The 16,190-nt window shown below is 40.1% G+C and overlaps 1 long non-coding RNA gene across 2 annotated transcripts in view; it reads left to right on the top strand.

Annotated features, from left to right (window-relative positions):
* The first annotated feature begins 2,437 nt into the window (after positions 1-2,437).
* LOC140909937 (uncharacterized) overlaps positions 2,438-16,190 on the top strand; it is a 149,653-nt gene continuing 135,900 nt past the window's right edge. The window contains exons 1-3 of one of the 2 annotated variants that reach the window (XR_012158386.1): positions 2,438-2,544; positions 7,229-7,343; positions 11,868-11,886. This is a non-coding gene — a long non-coding RNA (uncharacterized LOC140909937). Of the gene's footprint in view, positions 2,545-7,228; positions 7,344-11,867; positions 11,887-16,190 lie in introns of those variants that run through there. The other variant, XR_012158385.2, reaches the window with a different exon arrangement.

Here is a 16,190-nt window from a genome sequence, read left to right on the forward strand (position 1 = left end):
GCAGGGGTTGGGGGGTGGGGGGAGTTTGCAGAGCTTCCTGCAGCCAGGGGAGAAATCTGGGTGTGGGTCTGACCCAGTGCCATGCAGGGGAAGAGGAAGTCCCATCCTCCCCAGCCCAGCTGTGACTAGCAGCTGAGCCCGGTGCAGGGTAGGAGCCACCAGCTGGGTCTTCCCCAGTCCTGCCTTTTGCCCCACAATGATTTACCTTTCTGCTAGCTACCCTGGGCACCCGAAACATACTGCTGGGGAGGGTCACATGAGCGCTCTTGTGGCTTCCCTTTGCTTAGAATAATAGAATATCAGAGGTGGAAGGGACCTCAGGAGGTCATCTAGTCCAACCCCCTGCTCAAAGCAGGACCAATCCCCAATTTTTGCCCCAGATCCCAAATGGCCCCCTTAAGGATTGAACTCACAACCCTGGGTTTAGCAGGCCAATGCTCAAACCCCTGAGCTATCCCTCCCACCCACCCCCAAAAAAAGTCATTTTTCTGCGGGGAAGCAAAGAAATCTGCAAGGGACATAAATTCTGCACCTGCACAGTGGTGCAAAATTCCCCAGGAATAGTACATTCAGTCAGCAAATAGTTCCTCTTTAACTGTGTGCTGTCCATGCTTACCTAAATGTGCATTATTGGTCAATGCTTGTTGGGAAAGCATGCCTTGCATATACCTTTCCATTCTGCACGGTTCCTCCATCTAGGATACTGTGCTTCTACCCTCCTTTCTGTTGTAACAATGTCTAGAGAGATCTTTGAGACTATGGAAAAGTCTCCCAAGGGGAATGAAATAGACATTGGAGACATTTAAAACTGGACTGACCAAATCACAGTAGAATATGCTGTAGGGAACAATTGATAGGTGGATAAACTCGGTGACATAATGGGTCTTTGCTATCTGTAACTTCTATGATTCTATTAACTGTAATTGCTTGTTTTCATTTTGTGCTTGGGCTCTCCAGGATTTATTTTATGTTATGATATGGAAATCCAATATTTGTAGTGAATGGTTTATAAAAAGGAATATAACAACCCGAGTACTCTCCAAAGGATTGCCAACTGTGATAAATATTTTATCTTTTAAACACTCCAAATATTGTTCTGCTTTCATTGTGCTATTGCCTAGCTGAATGTGTACCCTATGAAAATGTGCTTTTGAAAAACTGTAACTTGATCATCAGGCACATTTGCCTTGGAGAAAAGCTACTTGAAAGAAGAACAAAAACAAGAAAGATTTAAACAGAATTTACATTTGTATTTGTGCCAGGGCGTATCCAATGGTGGGAGAGGATATAACATGTTAAAAAGGCAAACTTTAGTGGACTATATATTATTGTGCACTTTGTCTTGATCAGCTACTCAGAACTCATCTGATTTATTAGCACATATCGTGTCAGTTTGTCTGCTTTCCTAGCCCTGGATGAGTTGTTTTCAGATGAAGCCTTCCTTTGCAGGGACAAGTACAGATATCCATTCGTTATTATTTTCTAGCACCCACAAGCGTGCTAGGCATTTCAGACATATATTCAGCAAAATAATTAACTTTAGGCACATATGCTTAACTTTAGGCACATGCTTAAATCTCATTGACTTCAATGGGAGTTAAGCACGTGCTTAAATGCTTTAATGAATCGGGGCCTTACGCTCCAAGGGTCTGTCTGATCCAACACCTAATTAAATTAGTGAGAGTCTTTCCATTGACTTCAGTGAGCTTTGGATCAATATAGCTTTTTTAAAAAAACATTTAGTTGATTTTTATTGTCATAATATTTACATATTATTTATAGATCATTTTAAGAAGTTATGATATTACTTTTCTCTCCGTGGCACATTTCAGCCAACGACATCAAAATGCTGTTTATGAAGGTTAATTTTCCCATTAAGGTTAATTTATGGGAGGCAGATAAATGCTGTCACACCTATTTTACAGGCAGATTAACTGGGGCACAGAGAGTTCAGTGACTTGACAAAGTTCTCTTAGTAAGTCAGGAGCAGAGCTCGAAATTGAGCCCAGAGAGCCTACTGTTCTGGTCTTTACTTTAACCGTTAGATCACACTCTCTGAATTTAGGATGAAATAATCAGAAAACTAAATTAACATGGCTATGTGTGCTTTGTACATCTGGTGTGTAATGTGGTTTGTACAATGTAGACATCCAGATCATGAATGCATATACTCCTCTATTTTCTAAAATGAATGACAATTATTTCTGCCTTTGATGGTAAACAATGTCATGAGCCTCTCATTTCCACAATCTATCATGCTACAGAAGATTTGCTGACTTATACTTTGTGATGGGCCAGTGCAAAAAATATACAAACTCATATGCCAATGTTGCAAATCAATTCTGCAGCAAAGTGGAAATAACTCTTATACCAATAAGCAGCAAAACCTATGAAAAATACCTTTTTTTTTCTTTTCTAAATTTTCAACTTGCAGATAGAAAGAGAAGCCATCAATCATGCTGGAGAGCCTCCATTCCGGAGATGTTGTTCTTAAAGACAGGCCAGATGAAATCAGACAAGACCAGAATATGCAAAGACTTTTTTGTAGGTGTGAGAGGAGGGAAACTTATTTTTTCTTCTTTTTCTTTTTTTTTTTTAAAGGCAAACTTGTAGCCTGGCAAAGGCATGTACGTTGGCTAAGTTTACTGACAAAATGACTAATTAATCGTTTCACAAATGGCTATTAATCATACATTAATGAGAGAGTCTCTTTTCTTTGGCAAATACAGGTTCTGTGGCAATCCTTTCTCCTTGGTACCCCAAGCAGGCTAAAAGCATGTAGGACTCAATTAATCTTAGAGCAGCATGGGGTGTTCGAAACTGCTCACAAGCTGAAAAGAAGCAAATAGCTGAGACATTTAAACTGTCCATATTTCACTGTGTAAATTCAGAGGCACTTAATCATCCCTCCAAGCATTCTTTGTTCCTTTTCTCTCTCTGCCTTGTTATATGTATGTTTCAAGCCCATCCTGGACAAAAAAGGGACGGATAAGGTTCTAATAAATCTGATTCCAAACACATTCAGATAACTATGCAATGGATAAATACAGATGTGCAACTGTTCTTCTTACAAAAATGCCCAGATCATTTTGTTTAAAGCAAATACAAATTACAACAGGGCAGTCCATACTCGGAGCATCTCTTGAAATCTACCTTTGTTTAGCAAAAGGGAAGGGGCTTGTTTAACCACAGTGTGACTCCAGTTTCACTTCTGAGGAGTTACACTGACATAGAGCTGGAGTTAATACAGTGGCAAATTAGATACAAAATGTGCAATGATAACTGGTTGAAAGGTACATTAGGCTAGATTCTCACCTGGTGTAAATTGGTGCAGTTTCACCGAAGTCAGTGGAGGTGTGTGGTGATTTACACCAGCTGAGGATTTCGTTTAGTAGACCCTACTGTGTGCTATTACTATGTATTGTTATAGACACATATGTAGTGTCTGTCTGTCTGAAGACTCCACTGGAAAAAATAGATCATGTAGAGCTAAATCCCATGGTTCTTGTTGAACAAGGACTGAAGGATTTGACCTGTTGTTTTTATTGCTATCCTAAGAGCCATTTGAGAGCAATACAGCAGTTCCACTTTTCTTTTTATCTCTAATAACAATGTAAGAGCTGAAAGGAGCACGGTATTGAGGGGAGGAGTGTGATTGGGGTTGTGAGATATTTTGAGGGATAACCCAATCTCTTACTATTGGGAGTTTAGGAGGAAATTTTCCCTAAGGTATGTTACTCCATAACTGCTTTCTGCGGGGTTTCTTGCACCTTCCTCTGATGCATCTGGTACTGGTCACTGTCAGTGACAGGATGCTGGATTACATGGACCACTGGTCTGATCCAACATGTCAATCCCTGTTCCTGTGTAGCTCTTGGTCACCAGTTCAAATACATCCCAGACTAATAGCAATAGAAAGTTATTCCCTTCTGCTGAGTGTTCAATAGTCTATCTGAGGTGAGTTTGGTGTTCTAAGTATAGTGTCCACATTGTAAAAATCACCATGGTAATTGACTCTAAGTAACATCCTTGCCTGATGTTGCAGCAGATATGTCAGGGATTGAATGGTTGTGCCCTCTGATCTGTAGAGGTGAGTTAGGTCAGGATAGGTCTAGTCACGGTTGAGGAACATTGCCAGGATGGTATGGGGAAGCTCGCAATGCTGCTTCCTCGGCAGCAAGTCATCACAGGGGAGTCAGGTCTCCAGAACTCTCAGTCATAGATGTTGCAGGGCATTAGTCTCATCATTTTAAAAGCAGCTCTGTTAACTATTATTATTGTTATTGTTAACAAGAATACAATGACTGCAGGCATTAAAACATAGACTTCACCTTCTCTCCACATCTCTGTCCCATGTCAGTCTTTGCTGCCCATTTCTACTCTCTAGGAGCTTTCTTCCCATGTCTCCTTTCCCATGTGGCTGCCCATTACCAACATGGTATTGAAGCCAAGATAATAAGGGACCAAAGCTGCTCCTTGAAGTGGCTTTGTGCCTTGTCCTACAAAGAAGAATGTGTGTTATCTGTGTGGATGGATGAATTGATTCAAATAAAATAAGAACCCATGAGGAACTTCCTGTTAAACTCAAATGGATCCTTTTTGGCCATTTTAAAAAAAAAATTCTGATGTGTTTACACTGCCTAGCTTTCAAAGGGTCTGGAAGCTGTTTGTGCAAATTATCCAGCAAATAGTTATGAATAATAAATTCACGTATAGAAGCCAAGATCAGTTAATGAACATTCTGAAAATGGAAAAAAGGGTCTACATTTGTAATTAATATTACTTGTAACAAATCATTTGACCTTCTCTGCTAGCTGGCCATGTGTAAACAACTCAAATTATATTTGGAAATAGTCTAATAGTTATGTGTGTCATGTGCAATTCATTACCCAATTGATGAAATTTTAATTTACCCTCCCCTTCTCCTTTCCAAATGGCTAAATCTTATTTTTTCCATGCCTGTATTTTTAAATATTCATCTTCTGGGGGAAATGCATTTTGTTTTCTAAAGGGTACTGTAGAGTGCTCTCCTTTGCCTACCGGCTGATGAAAACAATAAATTATTCAGCCTCAGAATATCTACAATGCTGACTCATAGCTAGTTCTGATTTTTTTAGGCCTTGTTTTCATTAACTTCTCCATTAATAGTCCAAATCTATAGTTGGATTGAAATGTCCTGTGAAATTGCCCTGTTTTCCTCAAACCTGGAAGCCCTCAACCTCTAGCAAGTGTTCTGAGATATTGTTTCTGATTCTGTGAAATAAAATATGGTCTAGATTTGACAAGAAAAGATTAAGCTGTAACAATTTGTTGGCTACCCCTCCCCATAAGACAGAATGTGTTACCTCTACAGCTGCAACGAGGGTAGGAGTTGTTATTAGAGAATGCATCAAAATGACCTCTCCTTAACTGTTGAGCTCTATCTCTGCCTTACCTCTTTCATAATGAAAACAAAGAAATAAGTTCAGGGGGACACCAGAGCAAAGTAGAGTCTTGGATAATTTTTGCTTTTTCATTCACAGAATATATTTAGCAATCAGTCAATAAATAAATCCAGGTCATGTCAACCAAAAATATTTTTTCACCCTATATAAAATGTACATTGGAAAACATTCATTCTTTGTACCTTAAAATACAATACACCGGCATGTTCATCAGCCAAAATATACTGTAAATATATACAAATATGTACAAAATATATATTACAGTAATATGGAGCCAAATCCTACAGTCCTTACTCACAGGATAATCCCTACTCCTGTGAATAATTCCACTTACTTCAACTAGATTACTTACGTGTACAAGAAAGGATTGCAGGAGGTTGAATGTTCCATTGGAATAAGAACCTTGGATTCGGAAATATCCATCCTTTTGTGCTGAGTGATATAGATATACAGATTACAATGGGGAAATGGATTAAAAATTAATTCCATAAAATTCCAAGTTTTATAGTTTATAAATAATTTGATTTTGTGTGTCTTACGGCTTTGTATGTCTCAGTTATGGCTTGTCCCATGTATGGAGCAGCCTGTAGCTGCACTGCCCCAGGAGTAGCCTCGGAAGCAGATTGCGACTGAATCACAACCCTCCTGGTTTCCCTCCATTCCAGGAAGGACATACCCTGTGCCAGCCCCATACCTGGCAAGGAGTGGCAGTTCGCTGGCAAGACAGCCCGGCTGTGCTACCAGTGCATAAGGCTCTCTGCAATCGCTCCCTACACCACGATGGCGTGGCATTTTCACTGTATTTTGGGCCTTATGGGCCTACTATTATTCCTGTTGTTTATTTGTACTATGATAGTGCCTTTTGGCCCCGATCACAGATCTTGTTTCGTGTGACAACTACTGTGACAAATAACATGTGCTGCAAGATCCTACCCCTGTTGTTGTTTTGTCTCCCCGTCTTACTTACATGTCTATTTTATTCACCTGTTGCATATTATCTAAATCCTAGATAGTTAGTACAGTGCCAAGAACAATGAGACCCTGATCTCTGGAATTCCTAGGAACTGCCACAGTAGGAATAATAAAATGATATTAAAGGGATCTCATGTGCTAGGCACTGTACAAGTACATAGGCAGTTCCCACCCCAGAGTGCTCACAATTTAAGCTTATGAGAAGATGCAACAAGTGGAAAAAATGGATTGGCTGTCAGGCTAGAAAGACAACAGTAGAATGAGCATTTTTTGTCATAACAATCTGTATGGCCCTAAAATACTTAGAAACTGATGAGGAATGTCTTACATTTATGGGAAGCATTTAAAATAAAATTAAATGTACTACTCTGTTGCTGAGAAATTAAAAAAACAACAACCAATGTTTCTGTAGGGCCTAGACAAAAACAGTGTTTTACACTATTATGCTCCCTGCAGCTGGATAAACAGCAAATGTTTCCCCGCAGTCAGCATTCTTTGCTCTGCTAGTACCAGCACAAACAAGGAAGTGAACATTAGAAGCCTTGGGCCGATTGTGCCTCCCAATTGCTCTTAATTTGGCCTTTTGTCAAATAATTTATATAAGAATAACTTTTTTTTCTGTAAAAAGAAAAGGAGGACTTGTGGCACCTTAGAGACTAACCAATTTATTTGAGCGTGAGCTTTCTGTAGCTCACGAAAGCTCATGCTCAAATAAATTGGTTAGTCTCTAAGGTGCCACAAGTCCTCCTTTTCTTTTTGCGAATACAGACTAACACGGCTGCTACTCTGAAACCTTTTTTTTCTGTATTCAGGTAGTTCTACTATTAATACATCTACATCACCACTTTGAAACTGTACGCCACTCAGCTGTTCTGTAACAATGTGTGATCACCAAACAAACCTTTCACATTCCTGAATGATGTCCAGGTTAGTCGCATGATTTGTTATGCTTTATCTTAAATACTATTTTTACTGATTTCTACTAGCGGCTAATCACTTTTAATGACCGCTTATAAACAAGCTAATTTTATGTGACATTGTACTAATTGTCCTATATAAAATGTAGGAAGTTTCAGAAAATACCAATACATACGACTTTGTTGTTGTTGTTTTTTTTTTTTTGTTTAAGGATTTAGGCCATGATACAGCAAAGTACTAAGTCCCATCCCTAGTTATTGAAGCACTTAACGATGTGCTTAAGTCCCATGCAGGTATGGTGTTGGATAATGGAATTATGGAAGCGAAGTAGGAATGCTCATTTGCATGTCACTAACAAGAATGAACTCCTAGCACATAGCTACTTCACAGCAGTGCTAGGAACAAACTGAAAGACATAGATGTCCTTGAGTGTATGGGATTCTTTTCCGTGCACCTTTCAAACAAAAACTGTAGAAGACTTTTCCCACTTTCATCTTTAACGTCTTCCTTGGGTATGAAATAAACCCAAATAACATAAATTCCCCTCCTCCGTCATCATATCAAGGAGGTAGTTTTTCCTATTTTTACTGCAAATGTCATTGTTTTCTAGGATTCTTGTCAGACACCATCTATCTTTTCATCTATACTATTGTACTTCCCATATCCCCCCTCCAACAACTGCATTCTTTTCTAAACATGGAAACATTTCCATATATTTAGATGGTCCTGGGAATTTTCCTTTTGTATTTGTGAAAACAACAAACTAATAAGCTGCTTCTTGGCATGACACAGCATGTGTCAATCTATGTCATTTCCAGGCTACTTTGTTCATAGTTAATTTGTTAAATTCTTTGTGGGAACAGACATGTTCCCCACTGAGCACTCAGCACAGCTGCAAGGAGAGCCAGTGGCCAAACAGAACCCACTGTGTCATGTGCATTGAGAGCTTTGATACTATGGTCAGATTTGAGGACAGTAAAGTTCAAAGAAAACACACTTGCTCTGTGGGTTCTCTCCGTAACTAGAATGATAAGTAAACGCATGAAACTGCAGGTTCATGTTTCATCAGCAAACCTATAAAAGGAGAAGGGAGAAAGAAAGAGATCTTCCTCGCCTTATACTTTCTTGTGTCATCAGCAGGTGATAATTGTATAGTTTCAAACATTTCAGCACAGTTGCTGTTCACTTTAATCATTGTGTGGTGCTGTTTTGGTAACTTACTAGTAGGCTACACCTGACGCAATTTGACAAAGAGTCAGAAAAATTAACATTGTGAACCCCGGTGGGTGCAGAGACCACGTGGTGGTGTTATGAAAACAAAAGTGAATACTACTATTACAATCCAATTAGCAGAGATTTAGAAAAGGCTGTGACATCACCTTGGACTGTACTTTCACATTCAAACTTCAGTTAGATATCATCATAACTTCACAAGAACCCCACAGGCCTTATTTTGCCCTGAGAATGGATGCTCTTTGGTATTCTGCCACTTGGATTGCATGGATATCACGCTGGCCAGTTGTGTGTGACCTACTGTTTCTTCTCATTATAACCATTTTTAATTTTTTTTTATTTTAGATGACTAGTGGGTGGTGGTGAACTTTCCTTTGCTTGTTGCATAACCGACTTCCATCTGGTCACAGTTTTGCACATGCTGTCATGGGCATGAGTTAGATCCAGCTGTTGTTCATGCTAACTTTTCCAAAATGACTAGTGACTAAGATGCCTCAATTATTTGCTGTCAGTTTCAGACCTTCAAAGGGCCTGGTTTTCAAAAGGTGCTGAACACACCAATGCTCTGAAAACTAAGCGTCTTTAGAGTGTCTCAAACTGGGCACCGAAAAACAGAGGTACCCAAAACCACTAGTAATTTTTGAAAATGGAGTCCTTCATCATTTGGGGAGGAAGGGGAGATTAAGTCATTCTGTTTACCATTGTTCGTCACTGCAGACCCTGTGAAATGTATCAATGTGATAATTCAGTTTCATTTCACAAAGAGCTGTAGAATTCTAATGAGGTTTTGTCAGATTGTTTTTTTAATTTGGAAGATGAGGAAGCTGGCATAGTAGATTCCCACCCAAATCTGGGATTGTGCTCCAACCTATTTTATTCTATTTTCTGTGACTTCTTCAGTAATCTAGTATAATATCAAAAGGTGTCAATACACATGCCAGGAAATTCCAACTCGTCCCCTTGTGTTCTGCTTTACAACTGGTGATGTGGGAAGAGTCTGAAGAAGACCCCTTGCCTCCCAGTTGTTTTTGGCTCCAAAAGAGTTTGTGCAGCAAAAGATTTTCCTTCCTGTGACTGGTGCACCCTTACTGTACCTTTCCATTGATCAAATCGCATTATTAAAGCGTAGTTCTGTTGTGCGGAGTAAGTCTTTTTCTCCTCCTTCCCTTTGCCGCCATTTGTAAGGCCCCAGCAGATCTTGTCATGGCTCTAGGAAAGTTAAACAGTCTGTGTGGTTTCAATGTCATCACTAATATCAACTGGCAGAATTGGAGGCCAGGCTCTCTGGCCAGATGCTAGCATTTTAAATGGGATATTGAGGTTTTTCATTATGCTAGATTTAAACCTGACATTTATGCCATTCTTCTGCTTACATGATTTCTGTAGCTGTGTTGTGCTTGTGGAAGAATGTGGTCAACTCTGAGTTGACATGGGGTATGTTTTTGCTTTGTATAAATGTTAGGGCAAATTTGGATGAGCTGATTGTCCACAGCTTTATGGAGCTGCTTTCTACAAACAGAGGAAGGTCAGAACCAGGGCTGAATGCCTTCCTTCGTTGCCCTCTTTCTGATTTCTGAACACTCCTCATTCAATCAAGTTAATGCTGGCCTACCTTGTGCCCCAGGGAATTCACACATGGTGGGGTCTTCCACACACTGATCACCCCTCTTCTGTAAGGAAGGGGATCTACGGGGTCTCTGCCACAGCCCTGCAGCCTGAGCCCCCTGACATGGGCCAGTCATGGGTGTTTATTTGCAGTATAGATATACCCTTATGCTCTGCTGGATGCACTCAGGTTTATTGCAATGTTGTAACATCTCCAGATCCCTTGAAATTCCTCAGCTGCTTCTGAATCCCCCATCTATTGCCTCCATCTCCGCCTTCAGGACAGTGGGTGTGTGTGTGTGGGGGGGGGGGGGGTGAAGCATGAGGAAGACTATCCCAATAAAAACATATTGTTTGGTCCTGGGCTTGCTCTCACTACAGTCAGCGGGAGTTGTACCATCGACTTCGGCAGGAGCACGACTGATTTTATGGCCAGATTTCCAAAAGAGCTCAACTCCCATTTAGGCACCTAAATGAAGTGGCCTGATTTTCAAAAGTGCCCTGCATTCCCACTGAGAACAATAGAAGCTGCTGGGAGATGAGCTCTTTTGAAAAGCTGCCCATTATTGGCTAGAGGTAGCGAAGCCATGGGTGGTATTATTATCATCAGCATATGTGTCATTCAGGATGGCCTCTGAAGTAAAGAGAGAGATTGCTAAACGTACATGGGTTCTCTGATTTGGAACCCACTGACATACTGTATGAGCAGCTGGGTTTTTATTTCCAGGTCAGATCCAAATCTGGTATTAAATGCTAATAGCTCCAGGGACCATTGCATTCCCTGTCCTTGGAGGAGGATAAGCCTGCTTCCTCACTGAACCGCTAAGTCCTATACTGCCCCAAAGGAGTTTGGGAGAAGGGAGAGCCATGGCATCTCCGCACTTAAAAAATGGTGCAGAATGCCCACCCTGCCTGCCCTCCCTCCCCCTGCCACACACACTGGGGAGTGCAGAGAGGGTTTATGCTTACTTAACAGACACGCCTTCCCTGAGGTCCCCTGTAGGTGTAGTTTCTCGTGCCCCCCTAGCAAGGGATGTGCCTATCTAACCCTTCAAGTATTTCTGAATAGAATTTGGTGTCTGTCTGTGACTTGGTCTATTTTCAAGGAGTCATTGAGCCAAATTGGGAACCACTAGCAAGAAGCCAACCCACTGATCCACACAACAACATTTAAAGCATACCCCCAATGCCCACCCAGTTATGCTTGTTGCTCTTACATATGTGTCATTGTGTTGCTTGGCCTAAACACTCCTTGTAAGCTTTCTGCAGTTTTTCTGAGCTATAAGGGGAAGCCAGTCACCTCTATAGGAAATCATGTTAGGTTAACTTCCAGCAGGCCTTCTGACTTCATCTGCATTCCTGAAAAAACAAAAGAGAGAGAGAGAGACATAAGTGTATACTCATTTGAAAATAGCAATGATGATGCACTGAGATTGCCTTGGCACTTTTTTTTTTTTTTTTTAATCTTCCTCCCGGTCAGGGGGAGTTTGTTATAAAAAGGTCAAACACATAACTTTGCAGCTTTCAGCCGTCTCTATTCTTTTCTTTTGCAATTCTTCTCTCTGATTAAACTTCCAGATAAGTCTAGGCACTGTTGCCCAGCCCTTCACATTTAATGATTTTATGCATCACTTGCTCTTGGCACTGCTCAGAGCCCTGCCATCTCCACTGCAGCCTGTGATCTTTGCCTTTCAGTGTTTGACATCCACCGGCATTTCTCTCAGATTTCAAGATGCCTTTTTCGTTTTTCCGGGGAGGATGGAGAGGGAAGGTATGATGGGTACAGAGGGGAATTTCATAATACCCCAGGTTCTTTTCAGCCTCAACTCTTTTAATCACTGTTAATCTCCTTCCTTTTCTCTTTAATTTTTGAAAAAAAAACAGCACTAAGGTTTGCAAAAAGAAAAGGAGCACTTGTGGCACCTTAGAGACTAACAAATTTATTTTCCATGTGAAATTTCATTTTTGCAATGGAAATGTTGAAAATGACAGAATATTGAATAGGTGAGAGAGTACAAACTGTGAGAGGTTCAAAGAGCTGCTGAGACAAGCTTAGCACAATTCCTATTGGCTAAGATGAAGTGGAGAGAAGGGTATGCAAAAGAGGTTCCTTTTGAGATCACCTGGGAGAATCTCTAACGACCACGGTGGTCCTGATTTGAGTCTTAGATGCAGTCATTCACCAGGTAATTGGGTTTTGGGGGTCCTGCAAACTGAAAACACATATTTGCAAACCATGTAAAGATTCTGATCATGGTGGGCCTGGATTTACTTTCTTATTCACAAAGAGTAGGTTCTGCTCCTTTTGCCTTCTCTATTAAGGTCACATCATGCCCTTTGTTCTGCTTGATGATTCCCCACAGTATATACTGGGGAAAAAATGCTGCATATACCACATGCTCCATAAGGCATATTCTACATGGTGCCAAATCCTGTGTTGACATGCACCTTATAAATTCCCTTTGAAGACAATGGAGTTTTATGAGAAGTAAGTCAATGCAGAATGGCTCATTGGATGTCAATTATTTGCAAGCGTGTGCATGTAATCATTTTAAACCCTACAAAATTCACCAATTTTGATGAGATTTAGTGTACATGGTACAATGCTATATATTCTGTACTTGAATTTAATTCTGTTAAATGTTAATTCTGTCAGCTTGACAGCTGGGGAGACTGACCATCCTATCTACTCTGCTTGGTCATTTCTTAAGTTACTATCACTGTAAAGTCTACAGAACAGGACTTGCCAATATGCCTGACTGGGAAGGATCACTGCTAGGGGTAAAATAATAGTACTGATTCCATGCTGATTTATTCAGTCTTTAGCCTCTCTGTTTAACGAGATTCCAATTAATTCCAGTTGTGTTGGTAGGTTTTATGATTCAGACACCTGCTCAGTAGCAAATAGAGTGAGACCACCACACTTAGCATTGATTGAAATTTTTTAACTGAATTTTTTTTCTGATGGAAAATAGGATTTTGTCAAAACTAAAATATTTATGGGAAAATGTTTTGATAATTTTTCTCGATATTTTTTTCAATGGGAAATTTCTCAGTTAAATGAATTTGTGGATTTTTATTTTTTTCCTTTTTCTCTCCCTTTTTCCCTAGTCGCCACTGAATGAAAGAGATGAATGATGCTGAGGGTTTTTTTCACATTTCCATTTTTCTGATTTTCATTTTCTGTTGAAAAGTTACAGATTGAGAAAAGTTGAAAAAGAAAGAAGAAAGCATGGGGAGGGAAAACCCCAAGCATTATTCATTCCACTGCATTCAGTGGCAAAGAAATATAGAGAAAAAAGAGGGGGAGCAGAAAATAAAAAGATTCAAAATTTTGAAAGCCAAAATTAAATTAAAATTTCAATGTCAAATAAGTTAAAACAAAAAATTGGATTCAAATTGACATAAATGAAACCATTTTTATTTTCAGAATTATTTCCATGAAAAATCAGAACATTTCAAATGAAGCATTTCTAATGAACTATTTTCATTCTAAGTTTGTCACAGGAAAAAATGGGGTTTTCAACCAACTTCACTCGTGTCATATGGGCAGTTGAACAAGCATGAGACAATAATCACTTTTGACCTGACCAGATTCTATACTCCATATTCTTATTTCTTTTCTTCTGAGCTATTCAACGTCCAATCATTCCATTAATTTTATTTATAGTAATGTGGCCACAGTGGCTCAGGCTAGCCGCCCAAGTATATACTTAGGGGATCAGGTGAGTTCGTACTTAAGCAGTTTACGTGATCATGGTCATATCATGGTCACACTGCTATTTTAGCACACCAGCTCAAGCAGAGCTAGTGAGTGTCTGTCTACCCATGCTGGGAATCACCCTCCCTTCTCCTGTGTAGACAAAAACTAAAGACACAGCACAGACAACTGCACATGATTACATAGCATAGTACAGTTTGCAACACAGTTAGTTTTGTGATATTTCAAAGATACAGGGCTAGATTGTGCCTATCAGGCACAGATCCATGTTAAGAGGTTCTGTGGAGCTATACAGGCCCTGCAGAAGCCCTAATGTCTTCTGGAGCTCTTGGGGAGCTTAGCCACTATGTCACCTCTTAGGCATAATGCCATTAATGAATTAGTGCACGCAAAATTTGGTGTATAGAAAAAATGTTATCATGGAGTCGGATTTTCCATTAAGCATGTCAAAATTACATGGACTCAACTGTATTTGAAAATCAGGGTATCCTTCCTATTTACCTATCAAGATCTGAGTTCAGGGTTCCAGTTTTCTCCTCTGAACACTGATGATGTCAAGAGCAGCCAAAGCTGCAGTCCTTCCACTATATTGGATGGCTGTGATGTCCTTAACTTTAGCAGGGGATCATGAAACCTTAGCTCTTGGCAGGTAATGCAGAGGAAACTGATTCAGATATTTTGCTTAAAAATAGAAATGTATTTGAAATGTGTAAGCATACGTTATGGAGCACAGGCAATGACTCCATAGTTAGATTCTTCTGAAACAGTTGCTATGATACGTTGGTTGTTATTGAAATATTGCCAGTTGCTATTTGAAAATAATTAATACTAGCAGAAATATTGGAAATTAACAATACGACTTTCTGAGAATACCAGATCATCGCCATTATATACTCTGTTGGCGTCTCCATGGTGTTTGTAATATCTGTCTTCCCAGCAATTGCTACAGTAGTTCATGGACTTCATAATATAATCTCTCTCTGTTTCACTATGGGGATTGTAATAGCTGTAAATCCAGAAATAGCCCATTCATAAATACTATAAACTCTGTTGACTCCTTTGTGGAGTTTATAATAGTTAGGGGTATAAAATAGCTGCTTCATGACCATTACGAACTGTCATCTTGTCAGAGTAGTTTATATTAGCTATGATGCCTGAAACACAGTATTCATAGGGGTTATGAATCCATACCCTTTTAAGGAGAGCTCCAGGGGCCTGATTCTCTAACACTTTACTTGCATAACTAGTCTTGCTAAAGTCAATATTTGTATGACGACTTCTTCGTATGGCTGATGCAGATGTAGAGCAACAACTGTAATTTTACCTTTAGGTGGTTAAGCCAGATAATTGTGTCAGGAGTAGAGGACTGTATTGCCGTGATGCCACCTTCATATTTGTGAATTGGGCATTGAGTCTTTAAATGTTCCAGGGTCTGTTCTGGGTGACCACAGTTGCATACTGGAGAGTCTTTAATTTTCCATTTGTGCATCAAGTACTCACATCTGCCTTGGTTTCTGTGGATGTGGTTTAGAGTTGCCCATAAGTGTCATGGAAGATAGAAGCCAGGGATCTTCTGCATTAGGTCTTTCACAAGGTGTTTTGTTTGTGACTCTTTGTGAACTCCATTCGGCCTTCCAAGCTTCATCAGGGTTGAAGTCACATTGTCGAAGGTTAAGTGCATAGGTCCAAAAGTGCTTGTGTGACTTCAAGCGGTGGTGAGGGATATTGCTGAGATCCTGTTGTATGGGGAGACATTCGTGTTCCTCAATTCACGGGAGTTCCCGGAGGATTGTGGCGAATGGGTAGGGGAGCCATGAGCGACAGCACAGGCAGCCAGGGTGTTGGGGGTCAACTTGAGGGTTCCAGTGAATGACTAAGGACTACTAAGGTAAGTCAAGGAGGATCCAGGATCAGGCTGAGATATTGATGAAAAACATGAGTTATAAAAACTTATCACTACGAAAAGTAATTTTCCCTCTGTTGATATTCACCCCTTCTTGTCAACTGTTGGAAATGGGTCAAATCCACCCTAATTGAATCAGCCTCATTAGCACTGACCCCCCACTCGGTAAGGCAACTGCCATCTTTTCATGTTCTGTGTATTTATACCTATCTACTGTATTTTCCACTCCATGCATCCGATGAAGTGGGTTATAGCCCACGAAAGCTTATTCCCAAATAAATTCGTTAGTCTCTAAGGTGTCACAAGGACTCCTCGTTGTTTTTGCTGATACAGACTAACACGGCTACCCCTCTGAAACCTGTCATTGGAGCTTTTGTTACTGTTTTATTTACCG

Source organism: Lepidochelys kempii, chromosome 4 (assembly GCF_965140285.1).
Source record: "Lepidochelys kempii isolate rLepKem1 chromosome 4, rLepKem1.hap1, whole genome shotgun sequence".
Classification (NCBI taxonomy): domain Eukaryota; kingdom Metazoa; phylum Chordata; order Testudines; family Cheloniidae; genus Lepidochelys; species Lepidochelys kempii.